Genomic DNA, 18596 nt, shown 5'->3' on the forward strand with positions numbered 1-18596 from the left:
TTTTATATACACACAGAACATGAAATAATGGGTGTTACCATTCTCTGTGTATATAAAATCTCCCCACTGTATTTTCCACTGAATGCATCAGATGAAGTGAGCTGTAGCCCACGAAAGCTTATGCTCAAATAAATTTGTTAGTCTCTAAGGTGCCACAAGTCCTCCTTTTCTTTTTGTGGATACAGACTAACACGGCTGCTACTTTGAAACCTGTAGTAGATCGTCATTGTGAGCTATGAGGGCATCATCAGCAGCAAATAGGAAGTTCCCTGAATAGCATCTTTTTGAGTTTGTTTCAGAGTAACAGCCGTGTTAGTCTGTATTCACAAAAAGAAAAGGAGTACGCTGGAGGGGAGGGATAGGATACAGAAGGACCTAGACAAATTGGAGGATTGGGCCAAAAGAAATCTGATGAGGTTCAATAAGGATAAGTGCAGGGTCCTGCACTTAGGATGGAAGAATCCAATGCACAGCTACAGACTAGGGACCGAATGGCTAGGCAGCAGTTCTGCGGAAAAGGACCTAGGGGTGACAGTGGACGAGAAGCTGGATATGAGTCAGCAGTGTGCCCTTGTTGCCAAGAAGGCCAATGTCATTTTGGGATGTATAAGTAGGGGCATAACGAGCAGATTGAGAGACGTGATCGTTCCCCTCTATTCGACATTGGTGAGGCCTCATCTGGAGTACTGTGTCCAGTTTTGGGCCCCACACTACAAGAAGGATGTGGAGAAATTGGAGAGAGTCCAGCGAAGGGCAACAAAAATGATTAGGGGTCTAGAACACATGACTTATGAGGAGAGGCTGAAGGAGCTGGGATTGTTTAGCCTGCAGAAGAGAAGAATGAGGGGGGATTTGATAGCTGCTTTCAACTACCTGAAAGGGGGTTCCAAGGAGGATGGCTCTAGACTGTTCTCAATGGTAGCAGATGACAGAACGAGGAGTAATGGTCTCAAGTTGCAGTGGGGGAGGTTTAGATTGGATATTAGGAAAAACTTTTTCACTAAGAGGGTGGTGAAACACTGGAATGCGTTACCTAGGGAGGTGGTAGAATCTCCTTCCTTGGAGGTTTTTAAGGTCAGGCTTGACAAAGCCCTGGCTGGGATGATTTAACTGGGAATTGGTCCTGCTTCGAGCAGGGGGTTGGACTAGATGACCTTCAGGGGTCCCTTCCAACCCTGATATTCTATGATTCTACTTGTGGAGCCACAAGTACTCCTTTTCTTTTTTTGACTTTGGTCTTTGACTTAAGCTGGGATTGGTTGAAGAGTTTCCCATCTGATCTTGTGTGGAGATGCACTCCACCTTTCATGTCTTTAAAGCACAATTTAAGAGTACCGAGAAGATTCCATGGAGTGTAGGGGCAAGAACACACTGTTGCTTCACATCGCTTTTCATCTCAAAGCTGTCCGAAGTGGACCCGTCAAACTGGACTGTTGCTCTCATGTTATTGTGGAACGAATGTATAAGACTTAACAAGGTTAGTGGGCATCCTATCTTTTCTAGTACTGCAAATAGTCCTGCTCTGCTGACTGCTCTGCTGTGTTGAATGCTTTGGTAAGGTCCACAAGGGCAATGTACAATGGCCGGTTTTGCTCTCTGCACTTTTCTTGGAGTTGACGCAGAGAAAATATCATGTCTATAGATGACATGATACATTACATACATTAACGCAGTCTATAATGGTACCCTCTACTTTTCTTTCTACATATGTTTTTCACCAGGACATCTGAGTGCCTATGGAAGTGGGAACTGTTCCCATCTAATTAATCCAGTAATCCTGTCTGAGAGTGGGCCATACCAGATGCTTCAAAAGAATGTGAAAGAGTCACTCTACAAAGGACAATTACAGAGTAGCCTGCCCATAACAGATGGAAGGTTTATAATATCTCTAATTTAAAAAAATTAATCTAATCTAATGTAACTGTGAACGTTCTCAGCGGTAGATTTTGGTATTACTCCTCCTGAAGGATGTTGAACTTCGTTATACTGTAGTCATTACTAGTGGTTCAACTACAGTTACTTCTTGAACCTAACTACTGTGGATTGCAAAAGGTTAAGCTCAGAACAGCCTCTTCTCTTGTGTGCTCTAGAACTAGTTTTTCCAAGAATCAATAGTTAACGGTGTTAAAAAATTGCTTCTCTAACCTGTGCTCTGACATGATATAATGATCAGCTTATACGCAGGTAGTTATCACCCATAATTACTGCTTTATTAGATTTAATTTCCTTTTTGATCTCCATCAACATTGCACACGATCCTTTTCCGAATCAGGAGGCTCTCAGATAAAATAGTGAGGAGGGTCAAATAAGCAAGCAGGTAGATGGAATATATCCGCACAACTCTATTTGTATTCATAACTCAGGGACTGTGAAAAGACAAGTTTTTCATGTAAACATTCTTCACCCTGAACTAAAGCAAAAAATGTTCTCCATCTCCTGTAAGATACTCAAGACATGGCAAGCCAATGATAAAATAATAATGTCAAGGGAAAAAGTCTGATTCTCATTTCCACTAGGCCCCCGTTATATTGGTCTGATAAATACAAATATAATATATTCACGCTGAGCAGTGTAAAGGAGCCTCAAAGTAAATGAGAATCTGCCCCTAGAATTAATGAACATTTAAGGTTGAGATATCAGGCACTCAAATGAGGAAATTCAGTGTTGACGTTGAGAACTCATCCTTAACTCTGTTTCTTATGGTTTACAATGAATCTCTCTCTCAAATTGTTGCTGCATACTTGCAGAAAACTAAACTTGAATTTCTTATACAACAGTCTGTATAGTAAGTTATGTAACACTATCACAGTCTTCATACCCTGCTAGGCTTAAGTCTATCACCCTCTTTCATGTGCTCAAAACAATCTGTTTTTGAAGAAAATCGATTAATACATATTACAACTCTTCTTTATTTGGCAGATTAATATGGTAGGCTTCAGAGTAACTTCCTGCTTGAAAGGCCCAGACAGCTGCATTGACACTGCAGCAAATCACAACACTTCGGGATGAACAGTCGTCCAACACATCCACCTTTCACACCACATGGCAAGTCCCCAGATCTCTGTCCAGCAGAAAAGGCCAAGATTTGTTCCAATGCTGTCTTTCGGCTCATATTTTCCTGAAGACATGTTTGCAATATTACCATATGAGTGTGCGCACTGCAGAATCTGCCTCATGTGAGCACTGAAAGCTCACAGTAGAGGAAGACGGCAACACTCCTGGGTGGCTATTGTTCCATGCTGCCTGCTAGTCTTCAAGAAAACGCAGCCTCATCCATTTCAGATTGGGAAATGCAAAGAGGAAGGGAGAGGGCAAGAACACACTATCTATCCTAATTGCATCAGCCTGTACAATTGCCCCCATGACCTAGGACAGTGAAGTGCAGAGGCTGCTGCAATAAAGTTAAAAAATAACTACGTGCAGCACTGATGCAGGAAGAGCTCCTAATTATCCCTCCATATTTCTCACTGCGCCTCGTTCTTTGACTGTTTCAGTCCCTGTTAAGATCTTCGTTTTCCATAAGGCTCAAGACAAACTTACTCAGCTTGTGCCTTGGTACCTGGATGACACCGATTAGTATAAAAACTACGTGACCAGCAGTCAAAACTGTGAGTATATGATGGTCGCCTATCAGTTTATGGTGGGCTTTTACCTCTATACTACAGGGATAACAAACATGGTAGAACAGTAGTCATGACTGGAGTACAGGAATTGACGGTATGTGCTGTTCAGGGAAGACGGAAATAAAGGCAGTACAGTAGCATTGTGTATTAATAAGGAGGTAGACTAAATAAATTAGAAGTGATGGAACATCACATGCATCCGACAGATATGATAATCTTCACTTTCCAGGATAACCCCAACCATGATCTGAAACACCTGTTTATTTGCTCATCTTTAACCAAAACGTGAGGAGGAGGAGGTCTGTTTTACAGGAGAGGACCAGGTTTGACATTTTATTTACTCTAGAACTTCCTACTATCACAATTACAAGGATGTTTTCTTTCTATCTCAATTACACCTCACAAATTTTATATATCCTCTTTACCAAGGGAATTGTCCCATACTAATAGGGTGATTCAAGATAAACCTGGATCCTAAGAAAAGATCCACCTGAGAAAGTGATGTACCTCACAAAGAAGTGCCCTTTTGTAATGAAGATTTTTGCAGACAGCAAATGGAAAGACCTTTGTAAAAAGGCTCATTCCATCTATCATCTGTAGAAGCTTCACCACATTGCTATTGAAGTTATTCACTCTTTCCTCCCAGGCTACAGCCTTTAAGTGACCTTGTGTAAGACATAAAGGGGATATATAACGTGCAGCCTCCTGGGATACCATTCAGTAACATTTTACAAGGAAAGAAATTACTGTTAGTTGGTTTTTCAATCCATTCATGCATTAATGTGCTGAAATATACACTTGGAGTCATTAGGATCGGATTCAACACACACACACTTTACAGCACTTAGGAGGAAAGCCATTTTAATTCTGTTAGTTGCCAAAACTTAAATTCCTGAAGGCAAAAGCTTTATGTAGAAAGGAACAAAGCAAATTTTAATGGAAAAAAATGTTAGCCTGTTTCCAGATTAAGGAGAAACAAAGGAAACCCTCATGCGGCATTCAGCAACTAAAATTCCAAGAAAAGGTAATAGCTAATCTATGCTTTTAAACAGAGCTAATGCTAAAGTTCACCCACTGACAGAAGACATAGCATCTTATTAATCAAATCCAAGCATATCAAATTAACAGAAGTATGGAATTCAGCTCTTCAGCTGTTGCACCCCTTAGCAGATATTGTTCTGGCGCTTGAGACATTGACCTAAGGCCATGGGACCTCACCAGCTATCCAGGCCTTTGTCACCTGCTGATTGGATACAGCAATGAACTCCATTATGTGCAACCCCTGAACACCACTCCGAAATTTCACTTCATGTGCAAATTGGCTGCCTGCTTTGCTTAGATGTTTGTCATATTAGACTTGCAAATTCAAGGTGCTGAGCTTCGAGGTATACAACTATATATGACTTGCACCCCAGCTATCTAAGACACTGCCCCCCCATACTTCATGAACAGAGCTGAGACTCTGATTAACCGCCTCTAAAGACGTGTCTGGGAGCCAGACACAGAACCTTCACTGTGAAAGAACCTTCACTGACTTACGTGCATCCTCTATTGGTCCAAAAGTCAGAGGTTTTTTTTACCTTTAGCCCTCTAGCAAGGACCACGTATTTACTCAGCCTTTCCCCTGAAGGCATGGTACAAAGGGCAAAGTTCCTTTTACGGGTCTGTTCTGAATGAGCTCTCTTAGCTCTGTTTTAACCCAGTGGCTTTCAATAATAATAGATCTGCACCAAAAGGTAAAAACCAGCACATTTTATAGATTGAATAAATACAAAAATTTATTCAAATATTAAAAGCACAAAAAAGTTTATTACATTTTAATTGTTGCCTGGTGGTGCCTAGCTGTATTTCTAAAGAAGCTGCCATTAACAAGACTATCTCATTATGCCTATGCACAAAGTAATCAAGGTCAGGACTGCTCTGGTTATAGATAAACTGCTGCTGCACCGCCAGGTGAGGGAGCACCACGCACTTTAAGTGTCCATTCACCCCACCCTTCCGTGTATTTGTATTACTGTAGCACTAGCAGACTGAGTCACGGAGCAGGAACCCATTGCACTAGGCAGCGTACAAACATGGAACAAAAAGGTGATCCCTGCACCAGGGCACTTATAATTAGGGCTCCTTGTCAGTCTCGGGGGTCGCGGAAGTCACGGATTCTATGTCTTTCTGCGACCTTTGTGATTTCTGCAGCGGCTGGTGTGGCTGACCCTAGGGCTGCCCAGGCGGCCGTGGGGAAAGCCACACTGGCCACTGCTGGAGTGGCTCTGCAGCCAGATGCTTGGGCAGCCCTGCTCCCGGGACCACCTGCAGCTCAGTGGTCCCTGGGGCAGGTGGGCAGCCCCACAGCCAGCCACATCGGGACAGCTGAAGCAACCCTGGACAGCTGGCCCCGGAGACCACCTGAGCAGCAGCGGGTGGGCAGCCCCAGGGGCGGCCAGAGCAGCCGCTGCTCGTGGCCCCTGGCCCCCAGGACCCTCTCCAGCAGCAGCAGCCCCCCCCTTCACATCACCCCCAGAGCAGTGCCCCCCTGCCCCAGAGCTAAGATGTAGTCAGGGGTATATAGTACAAATCACGGTCACGGGCTGTGAATTGTTGTTTATTGCCCATGACCTGTGCATGACTTTTACTAAAAATCGTCAACTAAATCGTAGCCTTACTTATCATCGAAGGTGTATATCTATATTGGCATTTTGTCTGTATAACTGTACCACACCCCTCTGAGTGACATAAGTTACCCCAACAAACATTGGTGTGGACAGTGCTATGTCAGCAAGAGACGTTCTTCCACCAACATAGCTACCGCTGCTCCTTGGAGGTCTGAGCTAGAGGTGTAGCTCAAAACCTTGTTGCTTTCACCAACAGAAGTTGGTCCATAAAAAGCATTACCTCACCCACTTTGTCTCTCTAATATCCTGGCACCAACCTGTCCACAATAACACTGCAAAAGAGCATTCTAAGGGTAAATATACAAGAGAACACCCCAGGGGTCCCACTTTGCTTTAGTATGTAGCTTTAGCATGGGGCATCTCAGGGCTATAACCTTCCACTTGTGTCTTTGACACTTGTACTCTTAAGAGCTATGTGGGACTGAAACCTGTGAGGAAGAAAATCTCCATCCAACTCTCGTGCACTGTGAGAGCTATTTTTCCTTCAAAGGGTACTTTTGAGAAGAGCTTTGAATCAACTGCAAATATTTATCATCCAGTTTTTATTTTATTCCCTCTCGCTGCCTTTTAGAAAAGCTGAATCTTAATGTAGGCCCTGGGGGGGAAAAAGGTAGGTGTGGAGAAACATGGCGCACACTCCATTACAGGAAACAAGGAGAGCACACAGTGGCGTTTGCCTGATGCAGCTGGTATCCTCTCTGCCTGCATTCACAACACATTACGTTTCTGAACTAGCATTGAAGACATGAAAACATTTGGAAAAACATCAATAACCAGCTCATTAAGTGGAAGAACTGAATACCCAAGCACTGTCAGAGCTGGATTAGTGATCCAACTCTTCTTGGAAGATCTTGGCACTACAGAACATATTTTACACAAAACAGGTGGTTCATGAGAAGTGGTTTGTTTTTTGCCCTTCTAAGAGATTCTGTAAAGGGGTTTAAATAGCTATCCACTGAAACTCACTTGGTCGAACCCCATTAGAATATTGCAATGAAATCCAATTAATGATAAAAGAAAAAGACTAATCTATCAGTTCCATTTGTTACAGAATCCATTACAAAACAGATCCCACAGGAAGTAAAAAAAAAAGTGGTGTGATCAAAAATATCATTCACTCTAACCTCAGCTGTTGAAGATATACCACCCCAAACACCTTGCAACAGAATCAGGGACATACCTAGGGTTGCCAGGTGTCCTGTTTTCGACCAGAACGCCCGGGCGAAAAGGGACCATGGCTGCTCCAGTCAACACTGCTGACCAGGCCAATAAAAGTCCAGTCGGAGGCACAGCGGGGCTAAGGCAGGCTCCCTGCCCGCTGTGGCTCTGTACAGCTCCCAGAACCAGCAGTGTGCCCCCACCCCGGCTCCTACAAGCAGGGGCAGCCAGCTCTGCAGCTCCCATTGTCCGGGAACCGCAGCCAATGGGAGCTGCACGAGCAGCACCTGCAGATGGGGCAGTGCACAGAACTGCCTGGCCATGCCTCCGCATAGCGGCCGGAGGGGGCACATGCCGCTGCTTCCGAGAGCTGCTTGAGGTAAGCACCGCCTGGAGCTTATACCCCAACCCGCTCCTGCGCCTCAACCCCCTGCCCAGCCCTGATCCCCCTCGATCCCAGCCTGCACCACCCTCCTGCACCTCAAACCCCTCATCCCTGCACCCCAACCCCCTGTCCCAGCCCTGACCCCCTCTGAACCCTTTGGTCCCAGCCCAGAGCCCCCTTCCACACCCTGAACTCCTCATTTCTGGCCCCACCCCAGAGCTCGCACCCCCTCCCGCACCCCAACCCCCGGATCCAGCTCAGTAAAAATGAGCGAGTAAGGGTGGGGAGAGCGAGCGACAGAGGGAGAGGGGGATGCAGCGAAGGGGGGGCAGGATCTCGGAGAAGGGGCGGGAGGGGGTGGGTCCTCAAAAGAGGGGTGGGGCAGGGCAAGGGTGTTTGGTTTTGTGCAAGTGGAAAGTTGGCAACTCAAGACTAAACACCCAGTCTTTTTAACCTTTCCTCAAAGGTCAGATTTTCTCAAGCTTTTTATCATTATTGTTACTCTCCTCTCCCTCTCATGTGTCCACATCTTTCCTGAAGTCTGGTGCTCAGAACTGGACACAGTGCCTCATCAGTGCCAAGTCATGTCTTATAGAAGATACCTGTTAATACACCCCAGAATAACATCAGACTTTTTCACAGCCACATCACACTTGACTCATATTCAATTTGTGAGCCACTATAACCCCCAGTTCCTTCTCAGCACTACCACCACCTAGCCAGTTAGTCCCCATTTTGTAGTTGTGCATTTGAGTTTCCATTCCTATGTGAAGTACTTTGCACGTCTCTTTATTGAATTTAATCCTGTTGATTTCAGACCAATTCTCCAATTTGTCAAGGTCCTTTTGAATTCTAGTCCTGTCCTCTAAAGTGCATGCAACATTTCCCAGCTTGATGCCCTCGGCAAATTTTATAAGCATACTCTCCACTCCGTTATTCAAGTCATTAATGAAAATATTGACTAGTACCAGACCCAGGACTGGCTCCTGTGGGACCCCACTAGATACGCACTCTCAGTTTCATAGTGAACAATTCATAAGTACTCTGAGCATGGTCTTTCAACCAGCTGTGCACCCACCTTATAGTAATTTCATCTAGACTGCATTTCCCTAGTTTGCATATGAGACTGTAATGTGGGACTGTATCAAAAGCCTTACTAAAATTAAGATATATCACATCTACTGATTCCCCTCTATCCACTAAGCCAGTAACCCTGCCAAAGAAGGAAATTAGGTTGGTTTGGCATGGTTTGTTCTTGACAAATCCAGGCTCACCATTCCTTATGAATCTATTATCCATCCATGTTCTTACAAATTGATTGTCAGATATCAAAGTTAGGCTGACTGGTGAATAATTCCACAGTCCTCTTTGTTCCCCTTTTTAAAAGTAGGTACTAAGAGTGCCCTTCTCCGGTCTTCTGGGAGCTCACCCATTCTCCAGAAGTTCTCAAAGATAATTGCTAATGGTTCCAAGATTGCTTCAGATACTTCCTTAAGTACCCTAGAATGAATTTCATCAGGCCCTACTGACTTGAGTAGATCTAGTTTACCTAAATATTCTTTAACCTGTTGTATCTGGTTGCCATTATCCTTTTAAGTGACGACTGAAGACATGAATGCCTGAAAGGGTCAGCCCCTTGATCCATAGACACAGGAAGTAGAAGTGCGGGGGGGTGCTGGATCACCCCGTTTTCATGTGGGGCCACTGGCCTACAACCAGGGCTCCACTCCCCAGCTTAGTTTCTGGGGACTGGTGCCGCACCTGGGGCCCTGCACCCAGGACTACACTCTCCGGCTCTGCACCCGGGGCTCGGGTCATGGCCACTTGCCCCGCTCCCCAGCCACTGGTCCCAGGCCCCACACCTCAACCCTGCACTTGGGGCTCAGGTTCCAGCCGCCAGCCCCACTACCCGGCCGCTGACCCTGTACCCAGGGCCCACACCAAGGGCTCCACTCCCAGCCACTGACCCTGTTCCCAGAGCTCCATGCCTGGCCCCACTCCCAGGCCTCTGCTCCTGAACCCACATGTGGGGTCCTGGCTGCCAGCCCCTGCCCAGGGCTCTGCTCCTGGCCCCACACCCAACCCCAGCTGTGGCCACAGCCTCGGCCCCCTTACACCTGTCCAGGTCCACCCCTCCCGGAGACACAGCCCCGCTCCCAGCCCCAGCTCAGGGGGGAGGAGACAGGGGTACAGGCTGTGGGTTGGCTTTTAGAACCTCCTCTACTAAAAATGTTCTAGTGTCACTGCTCTGATCTTATTTACTGAACTCCTCACTATTCAGCACCCATATTCCAAGAGAAGCCAGAAGTATTTTCTTCCATCTATTCGGGAGAGGGACACGAGAGAGACTTGATCATAACAAGTTCTGGCTCTGCAGGGAGGGTTCATAAAGAAAGTCAGTCAGTTATTCAGATAGGGCTCACAGTGGGGTTGACTGCTACTAAAACATTTTTTTAAACTGAAAGTTGCTAGCTGAGGGACTATTGTATGATCCGTAGGACTAAACCTTTTACAGTTGGATGCTACCCCTGTTTTGTTGGGAACACACCACAAAACCCTGCTCTCAACCAGCTGTACTAAAAGATTTCTAACGTGTCACTGATGGCTGAGAACCACATTCACTTGGTCCATTGTTTAAAAAAAAAGTTCCACTTTAATTTATCATACTACCTGCAAGTCAGACGTCCTCCAGCTGAATGAGAATCTCAAGCCCCCTTTCATCACTGGGGAGTGAGAAGAGCTGGCAGAGCTGCCTGCTTGCTCTACTGAAGATGTTACATTAAACCAAAAGCAGTGTCACTTTACCTTGAAAGGCCTTTTAAAAGAGCTTGAAGCAATTCAGCTGTAACAGCATTTGTAGGTTTTGGATTAACTACAAGCCTTTTTTAACCCTTTAGAGACTCTATATGTGCATATTCCCATCTTTGTATGTATTCTGTCACACGCTGGTGAGTTAAGCATTAAATAGTACTGCATGTAATTACTGTAACTTGCAAAGAAGCTCAAATTACAGAGGTCCAAATATTTTCCTCCCCACAAGAAAGGGCCTGCAGACTTTAGTAAATTAGCCCAAGCCTTCCACTCATATCATTTGCAACTTCCCTTGTTAACATCCTGAGCTCAGGGGGGCAATGAAAAGGTCAAAATTCTACTAAGACAGTGCTAAAATATTTATTAAACCATTACCTTAAAACATTTCCAGTTAACACGAATACAGAAAGATGTCTACCTCTTGGGACTTTGTAAATTCATGATTCATATCATAGAATTTTTCAAGCCCTTTTTAACAGGTTTCAAGCTGTTAATTGCCAATACAGTGCATTAGAAACCGCAAAAATAAAATTTGATTTGAATTCTTTTGAAATGAAATATTAGCAAAAAATGCTTTGCCACCAATAACTGCTTCTGTTTGTCATTTTTCTGAACAGCTGAAAGCCTGAGGGAACAGTACAGGGAAAAACAGCAAACCAGCTCTTTAGTCTTTTGTTTATTAAAGTCCTGAATTTATTCAAGTGATTTTGAATCTTGAACTGCACAAGACAATCTTCTGAACCATTCTATACTCAGTTACTGATAAGGAAGGACCGAGGAGTGGGGGGGTTTGGAGAATCAAAAATGTCCTTTAAATGTAGATACAGTACTTCGAAAGAAAACATTACCTAACATAAGCACAACCATCACAGCTCTCAGATCACAATGGTGAGAATATGTATTTACCAGAATCAGATTAAGTCCTGCAGGCATGTCAGCCAATCTTCAATAGAAACAAAGTTAACATACATGAGTATTGAAGAAATTCAGAAGTGGGAGGAAGGCAGAGCAGCAGAGCTGTTTTAGCAATAATTCAAAAAACACAAGCTTGTAGTATCCTATTAAAAACCGGGCAGACTGAGTTTTAAATGGCTAACATTACTAACTAGGCCAGCTAGTATACGACTGGTCAAGTGATTGATGTCTATATGCCAAATTAGCTGTGCTATTTTTACAAGCCTCTTCTTGAAAGTTTAAGGTGACTAATTGGTCTCACAATTCACCAAATACTGAAATAGAGTGAAATTTCTCCATGCGACTAATTCCACCCAGCATGAAACAGGTAGATCTGTTAATTGATTTCATGGACTCTTCTCTTCAGTGAGCTTAACAGCGAAGTGCTGAGGAAGGAGAGAGGGAGACAGAGAATTACTGAATGACTGTGTGGTATTTCATTACTAAATGACTGCTGACAGCTGGGCAGCCCCATTCTTTGTTCACTACATTCAGCCAGAAGGCCCAAGAGCATTTTATAGCAGGGACTACTGAGACATTTTTTACTGCATTACTTTATTACTTTTCTCCCCCAGAAACTCTTAATAGATGGAATAGGTACTGCATACCATTACAGTCTTCCATATAACAGTGATGCTGCACAAAGCTATAGGATGGCTTGATGTGAATATCTGACCCAATGATCACTAACGTGGTAAAATACATCACAGGCTTCCTTACACTATCTGCGGGACACGCTCACCCTTTACAAGAACAATGAGGCACTGATTTAAAATACACTTTTGAGCATTCCTCTCATTGTGTTATTTTTTCAGCCGAACACATACATTTCAGGACAACATGTACACATTCTATAGATTATATATGGTGTACGAAACAGTCCCAAGCAATATCCAGAAGTAGAAGATACAACTCCTGTCACTCATATTAAACAGGGGGAAACAGTTTCTACACGTAAAAATTAATATAAAAATAAGCAATCATGGGGCCACTATCCTATTATTTGTTTTCATATTAAATCCAATAAAGACCTCCATTCGATATTTAAAATAAAGCTTGCTGTAGACTTTATAATGGATTATATAAGAACTTGTTCACAGGATACCACTTCCTCACCATGTTCCAGGCAATAAATAAAGTTATAAAGCTTACATATAATTTAATTGGCAGTAGACCCTGCTCTAGAACTCCTTAAGTTCAGCCTCTTATATTTGCATTTCCCCTCCCCTGTCAACCCCCCTGTTCATATTCCCTAGAGTTTATTCTGCAAGAAGCTCCTGGGAAAAGTTGGAGTTTGCATCACAGATGGATTCCAAGTACATTGCTTGCAATCTGAATCTAGACTTCACACCTGGTAGTTTAAATCTGTACGCAAGCAGAGGAGAACTAACTGGCTCGATCTATTTTACTTCATCTTTTCAACAATAAATTACTTGTATAGTGCTCACAAAAGTCAGTCCAATCTAAGAACACAAGCAGCACAGGAAACTGGGGAAGAGGGATATAATCAAAATATACATGCTTTTTATATAATGTATACATTTTTGTTAAATAAATTAGCTTCAACTATACCTGACTGTTTCTTAGCCAATTCATTATTATTTGGTCAACAACAAGAAAAGTACAGGCTTTCCTCCCATTCCTCCCCCACAATGCATTAATCTACAACTTTACAAGCAGGATCAATCTATCACAGGTCTATCATACCATATAAAATGAAAATGGCTCTAAAATGCGCCTGTACATATCAATTAATTATTAAAGACACATTAGCTGAAGCTTTTCACCTGTCATTTAAAAAGTTAGGAATAAAATGACATGCCATTCATTCAACTAATGGAGCACAGTTTACCCATATTCATCAGTTCACACTAACAAGATCCTAATATTATCCATCTTGCTGCTGCTGAATACTCCAAGTAGATCCTAACAGAACGCACCTTCTGTGTGGCTAGAGGTGCCAGTTCAAGCAACTTCAGAGTAGGGCAAACCAGCAGGTGCAGTGAATGCAGCAATAAGCAGCATGTGTACCTCCAAGCTATGAAAAGCAATTCCACTGCATTAATCTTCGACAGGAAAACAAAGAAGAAAAGCATGAAACTATGAGACAAGGGACCTCACAAATGGTGGATCCAGCATCCCCAGAAACCACATGACTGATGTTTTTAGCTGTGCTTTCCTTGGTTTAATCAAATGAAGTGGCTGGCAGTGATGAGAACGGACGAGCTGGGAGAAGCCAGTCTGCTTGACAGGCAAGCTTCTCCCAATCCAACCAAAGAAGTGAGTCTGTTGCCTCCACACCTGGAGTCAAAGCACTGACAAAACAGAAGTTTAATTAGTTGGAGGCATATAACTCTAGGTTTCAGAAATAAACTATATTTATTTCTAAATGCACCCAAGCCAATAGCACCAGGAACAGATAACAAAACAGCGACTTCAGAGAATATCGTATTGCTACCACTTGTGGCCTGAGCTTTATTCTAATGGCACAAATCAAAGAATGATTATCAGTTGCATAGACAGTAAATGGCCTGATGATGTAACCAAAATAGAATTGCTTCATCCAGAATGGTCACTTAAGGCCATAACTGTAAAACTGGAATGATTCAAAATAAAAACATTCATTAAAATCATCACGTCAGAGGTGGGAGGAAGGCAGAACAATGTTCAAAATATAATTCAAAAACCACAAGCTTTTAGTATTAGACTTTCTAGAAATGGAGAAGCAGGACCCCACCCCCACCCACAATATAATACCATAAACCTGTAACAGTTTGCATCTCGTCTTTTACAGTCTCTGAAAATGTACTTTTTATGAATACAAATGCTAACAAAATTCATTCCATCTATTTTAACATCAGGCATCCATATAAAAATCTATATCCAATTTCATGAAAGATTCATATTTTTATTGGAAATGTTCTAAACAGTTTAAGGTTAGTAGTAGTGGTGAGTCAAGGTAAAGGCATATTCCATCAGGCCTCTAAGGGGAATACCAGGTGTAACCATAATAAATACATTTCTATTGCCTGGGCTTTTATAACTTTTACAGGCAATAACCTTTCTAATAAAACTACCAAATGAGCCCTAGTGTATATATGAAATATCTCAACACTAAAAAATGAAACTTATGTTTAAATGTTTTGTTTAATCTAACCTACATCTCTTCCACAGAAGCTCAATTTCTCAGCCCATCCCCACTGCCATGAATTAAATAGTGCCCCACAGAAGAGACTGACTGGCCACTCTTCCAGTCTTTCAGCCAAACATTTTTAGGCTGATGATTTCCCATCCCACCATCAACCTCAACCTAGACCAATCCACACAAGTGCTCCATTTCCTGGACACTAATGTGCTAATAAGAGATGGTCACATTAACACCACTATACCGGAAACCTACAAACCGCTATACTTACCTACATGTGTCCAGCTTCCATCCAGGACACACCACACAATCCATCGTCTACAGCCAAGCTCTAAGATACAACCGCATTTGCTCCAATCCCTCAGACACAGACAAAACCTACAAGATCTCTATCAAGCATTCTTAAAACTACAATACCCACCTGCTGAAGTGAAAAAACAGATTGACAGAGCCAGAGGAGTACCCAGAAGTCACCTACTACAGGACAGGCCCAACAAAGAAAATAACAGAATGCCACTAGCTGTCACCTTCAGCCCCCAACTAAAACCTCTCCAACCGCATCATCAAAGATTTACAACCTATCCTGAAAAATGATCCCTCACTCTCTCAGATCTTGAAAGACAGACCAGTCCTTGCTTACAGACAGCCCCCACAACCTGAAGCAAATACTCTCCAGCAACCACACACCACACACCAAAAACAGTAACTCAGGAACCTATCCTTGCAACAGACCCAGTTGCCAACTCTGTCCACATATCTATTCAAGAGACACCATCATAGGACCGAATCACATCAGCCACACCATCTGGGGCTCGTTCGCCTGCACATCTACTAATGTGATATATGCCATTATGTGCCAGCAATGCCCCTCTACCATGTACATTGGCCAAACCGGACAGTCTCTACGCAAAAGAATAAATGGGCACAAATCTACATCAGGAATCATAACATTCAAAAACAGGTAGGAGAACATTTCAACCTCTCTGGCCACTCAGTAAAAGACTTAAGGGTGGCAATTTTGCAACAGAAAAGCTTCAAAAACAGACTCCAACGAGAAACTGCTGAGCTTGATATGCAAGCTAGATACCATTAACTTGAGTTTGAATAGAGACTGGGAGTGGCTGGGTCATTACACATATTCAATCTATTTCCCCATATTAAGTATTCTCACACCTTCCTGTCAACTGTCTAAATTGTCCATCGTGATTATCACTACAAAAGTTTTTTTTCTCCTGCTGATAATAGCTCATTTTAATTAACTAGCCTCTTACAGTTTGTATGGCAACGTCCACCTCGTGTGTGTGTGTGTATATATATATATTCATATATATTCTTGCTATATGTTCCATTCTATGCATCCGATGAAGTGGGCTGTAGCCCACGAAAGCTTATGCTCTAACAAATTTGTTAGTCTCTAAGGTGCCACAAGTACTCCTGTTATTTTTAGGCTGCTTCACCATTGCTCACGCATTTATTCGATTTACTTAGCTTTCCAGCTCTGAACTAAATTTGGCTTCAAAGTGACTAAACTGAAGAGGACTAACTCTGTATTTCATAAAAACGTTGTGGGAGATTACATAGCACGTCATTCTTAAGGCTCACATACTAAAAAGGCAACTCCCATCAGGTATAGAGGTCACCATTAAAAAGATACCATATACTTAGCCACAATTATGTCCGACTCTGTACATAAGAAAAATTGTGGTACCTCCAATACCAATATTGGATACCATTGTCAGATGCTGCTGTTTTAGTGGCAGCCACAGTATAAAATGCAGGTTGGATGTGGAAATAGTTTTTATCTAAATTCACGTTTCTGATTCATTTCTCAACAGCATGACCCTAATTTTAATCTATATTGTTCAAGAAAAAGTTTTGAGTTTCAGTTGCCAAATACATTGCATCTACTAAGGCAACTGTACATTTTAAAGTTGATGGAACAAATCAATCTATTGTATTTAAAATGTCCTTCAGGAGCTCTCATGTCTTATGCCACTTGTGAAAGATTTCTTGTACTTGTGGCATCTCTAAATTAGATCTCCCAGTGCTGGTGAATTCTTCATGCCCTATGAGACAGTGTCATAAATAGAAAACCCAGGGAATGTTCAGAAGAGACCACCTAGTTAGGTACTTTCACCTTCCTTGTGATTTGCAAGTGCCACAAACCAAGATAACTTCTGCTCTTCAGACCCTTACTTTACCTAATGTCTCCTGGCTCTTTGACTTCATTGTAAATATTCTAAAGCTTTGTTTCTAAAGAATATAGTATAAACAACACATTTCAAATTTCATCATGAACAGGAGAACCTGCCACAATCTACAATATTTCATCTGCAGCTGATTTCCCCTTAGATTTTTATGTCCTTTTACCTCCAAAATATACATCTTGAGGGTCACCCCTCATTACTACTTGAAGGATGTCAGGAAGAGAGAAAGTATCAGTTATTCAAAGCTGTACTGAACTTCTGTGCATTAAGATAGAGAGGGAGAAGGAAGAGTGGCATAGAGCTGTGCTTTCAACGTGGTTCCGGAGATCATGTAGCCCAAAGCTCTAATCCGAGCTCTGAAATGGACTCCTCCCATGACCTTGGGCAAGTCACTTCACTTCTTTGCTGGACACTCCTGTCACAAGATTTACTATTCACTGGGGGGGGGGGGGGAGGCAGAGCTTCCTTCTGGCTCATTTGCGAATTAGCTCTCAACCATTCTCACGCCCCCTCATTCAGTTGCTTGCCCCGTTGTTCCCTCCTCCCCCCAATCTCTGGATTCATGTTACTTCTTTATGGCTTGGCCCTCCAGACAGGTCAATAAAGTTTTCCCCTTCCACGGTTACCAAGTGCCACTGGACAATCCACCTCAGGCAGTCTTCTGGTTCACTGCTCAGACCGTGCCAGTGCTCTGAGGGCTGATGGGGAACCCAGGCCCACTCAGTACTCCAGGTTCCAGCCCAGGGACCCTATGCCCAGCAACCAAGGTCTGTTCAAGCTCCAACCTCGTTACCAATTCCCTGGGCTCTTTCCTGCCTTTCCTCCCTATCTTTCACCTGCCCTAGGTAACCACTGGAGCTTGCTCTGCTCCCTGCAGCTAACCTCCTGCTACGGCAGAGTCAGTATTCCCCAGGCAGGATACCAGGGTTTCCTCCACCCAGGATTCTTCCTTTTCTCTTCGTAACTCCCCTACTCTCTAGGGAATGACGGCAGTGTTCCTTCCTGCAGCCCCCTCTTGCTCTTCACCTCTGGTTTTATGCCTGCACCTGCCCAGCTGGGCTTCATTATCAGTGAGGCCTGATCAGCTCTGACTCTCCTCCATGTGCAGCCTGTCACAGGGTTAACTGGCCCGTTTTACATATTCAGGCCTTTTGCGGGGTGGACACCCCATCACAGCTCCTCATCAGGGAAATAGAGAATACTTATTCAGAACTTTTATAAACATCAATTTAAGTGGTCTGACCATGAAAAACACTATAAAGCTGTCAAGTATTATTACTATTATCCTGAAGATTTGAGAAAGTTCTTGGTATAATTCTAGTTACTGGGGTTTTAGAAGCGTTGGAGATTATTTAAGTTTCTAAACGTTTTCTAGTTTAACTTGTTTTCACTCCTTAAAACTCCCCCAAAACTGTCATTTTTCTGGCTGAGTCAATAGCCAGCTGGTGATTTTTTTGGTGAAAACTGAAGCAAAAATGGATCAGCCATTTTTAAGATGAAAGAGTACAAAAATAAATACACCTTTTTAGAAAAACAATTCCAGCACAAAAATTGCTGAAAGGTAAAAAAAATTATATTTAATATAACAGTCATCTACTTAAGCCCTGATCACAGTATCAGTCTTTATTAGCATTTTCACACAGT

At 43.1% G+C, this 18596-nt stretch overlaps 1 protein-coding gene across 8 annotated transcripts in view; it reads right to left on the reverse strand.

Moving 5' to 3' along the window:
• PTPRF (protein tyrosine phosphatase receptor type F) overlaps positions 1 to 18596 on the reverse strand; it is a 622833-nt gene that overhangs the window by 383898 nt on the left and 220339 nt on the right. The gene's annotated exons all lie outside the window — the stretch shown is intronic.

This window comes from Lepidochelys olivacea (genome assembly GCF_965140295.1).
Source record: "Lepidochelys olivacea isolate rLepOli2 genome assembly, chromosome: 8".
Taxonomy (NCBI): domain Eukaryota; kingdom Metazoa; phylum Chordata; order Testudines; family Cheloniidae; genus Lepidochelys; species Lepidochelys olivacea.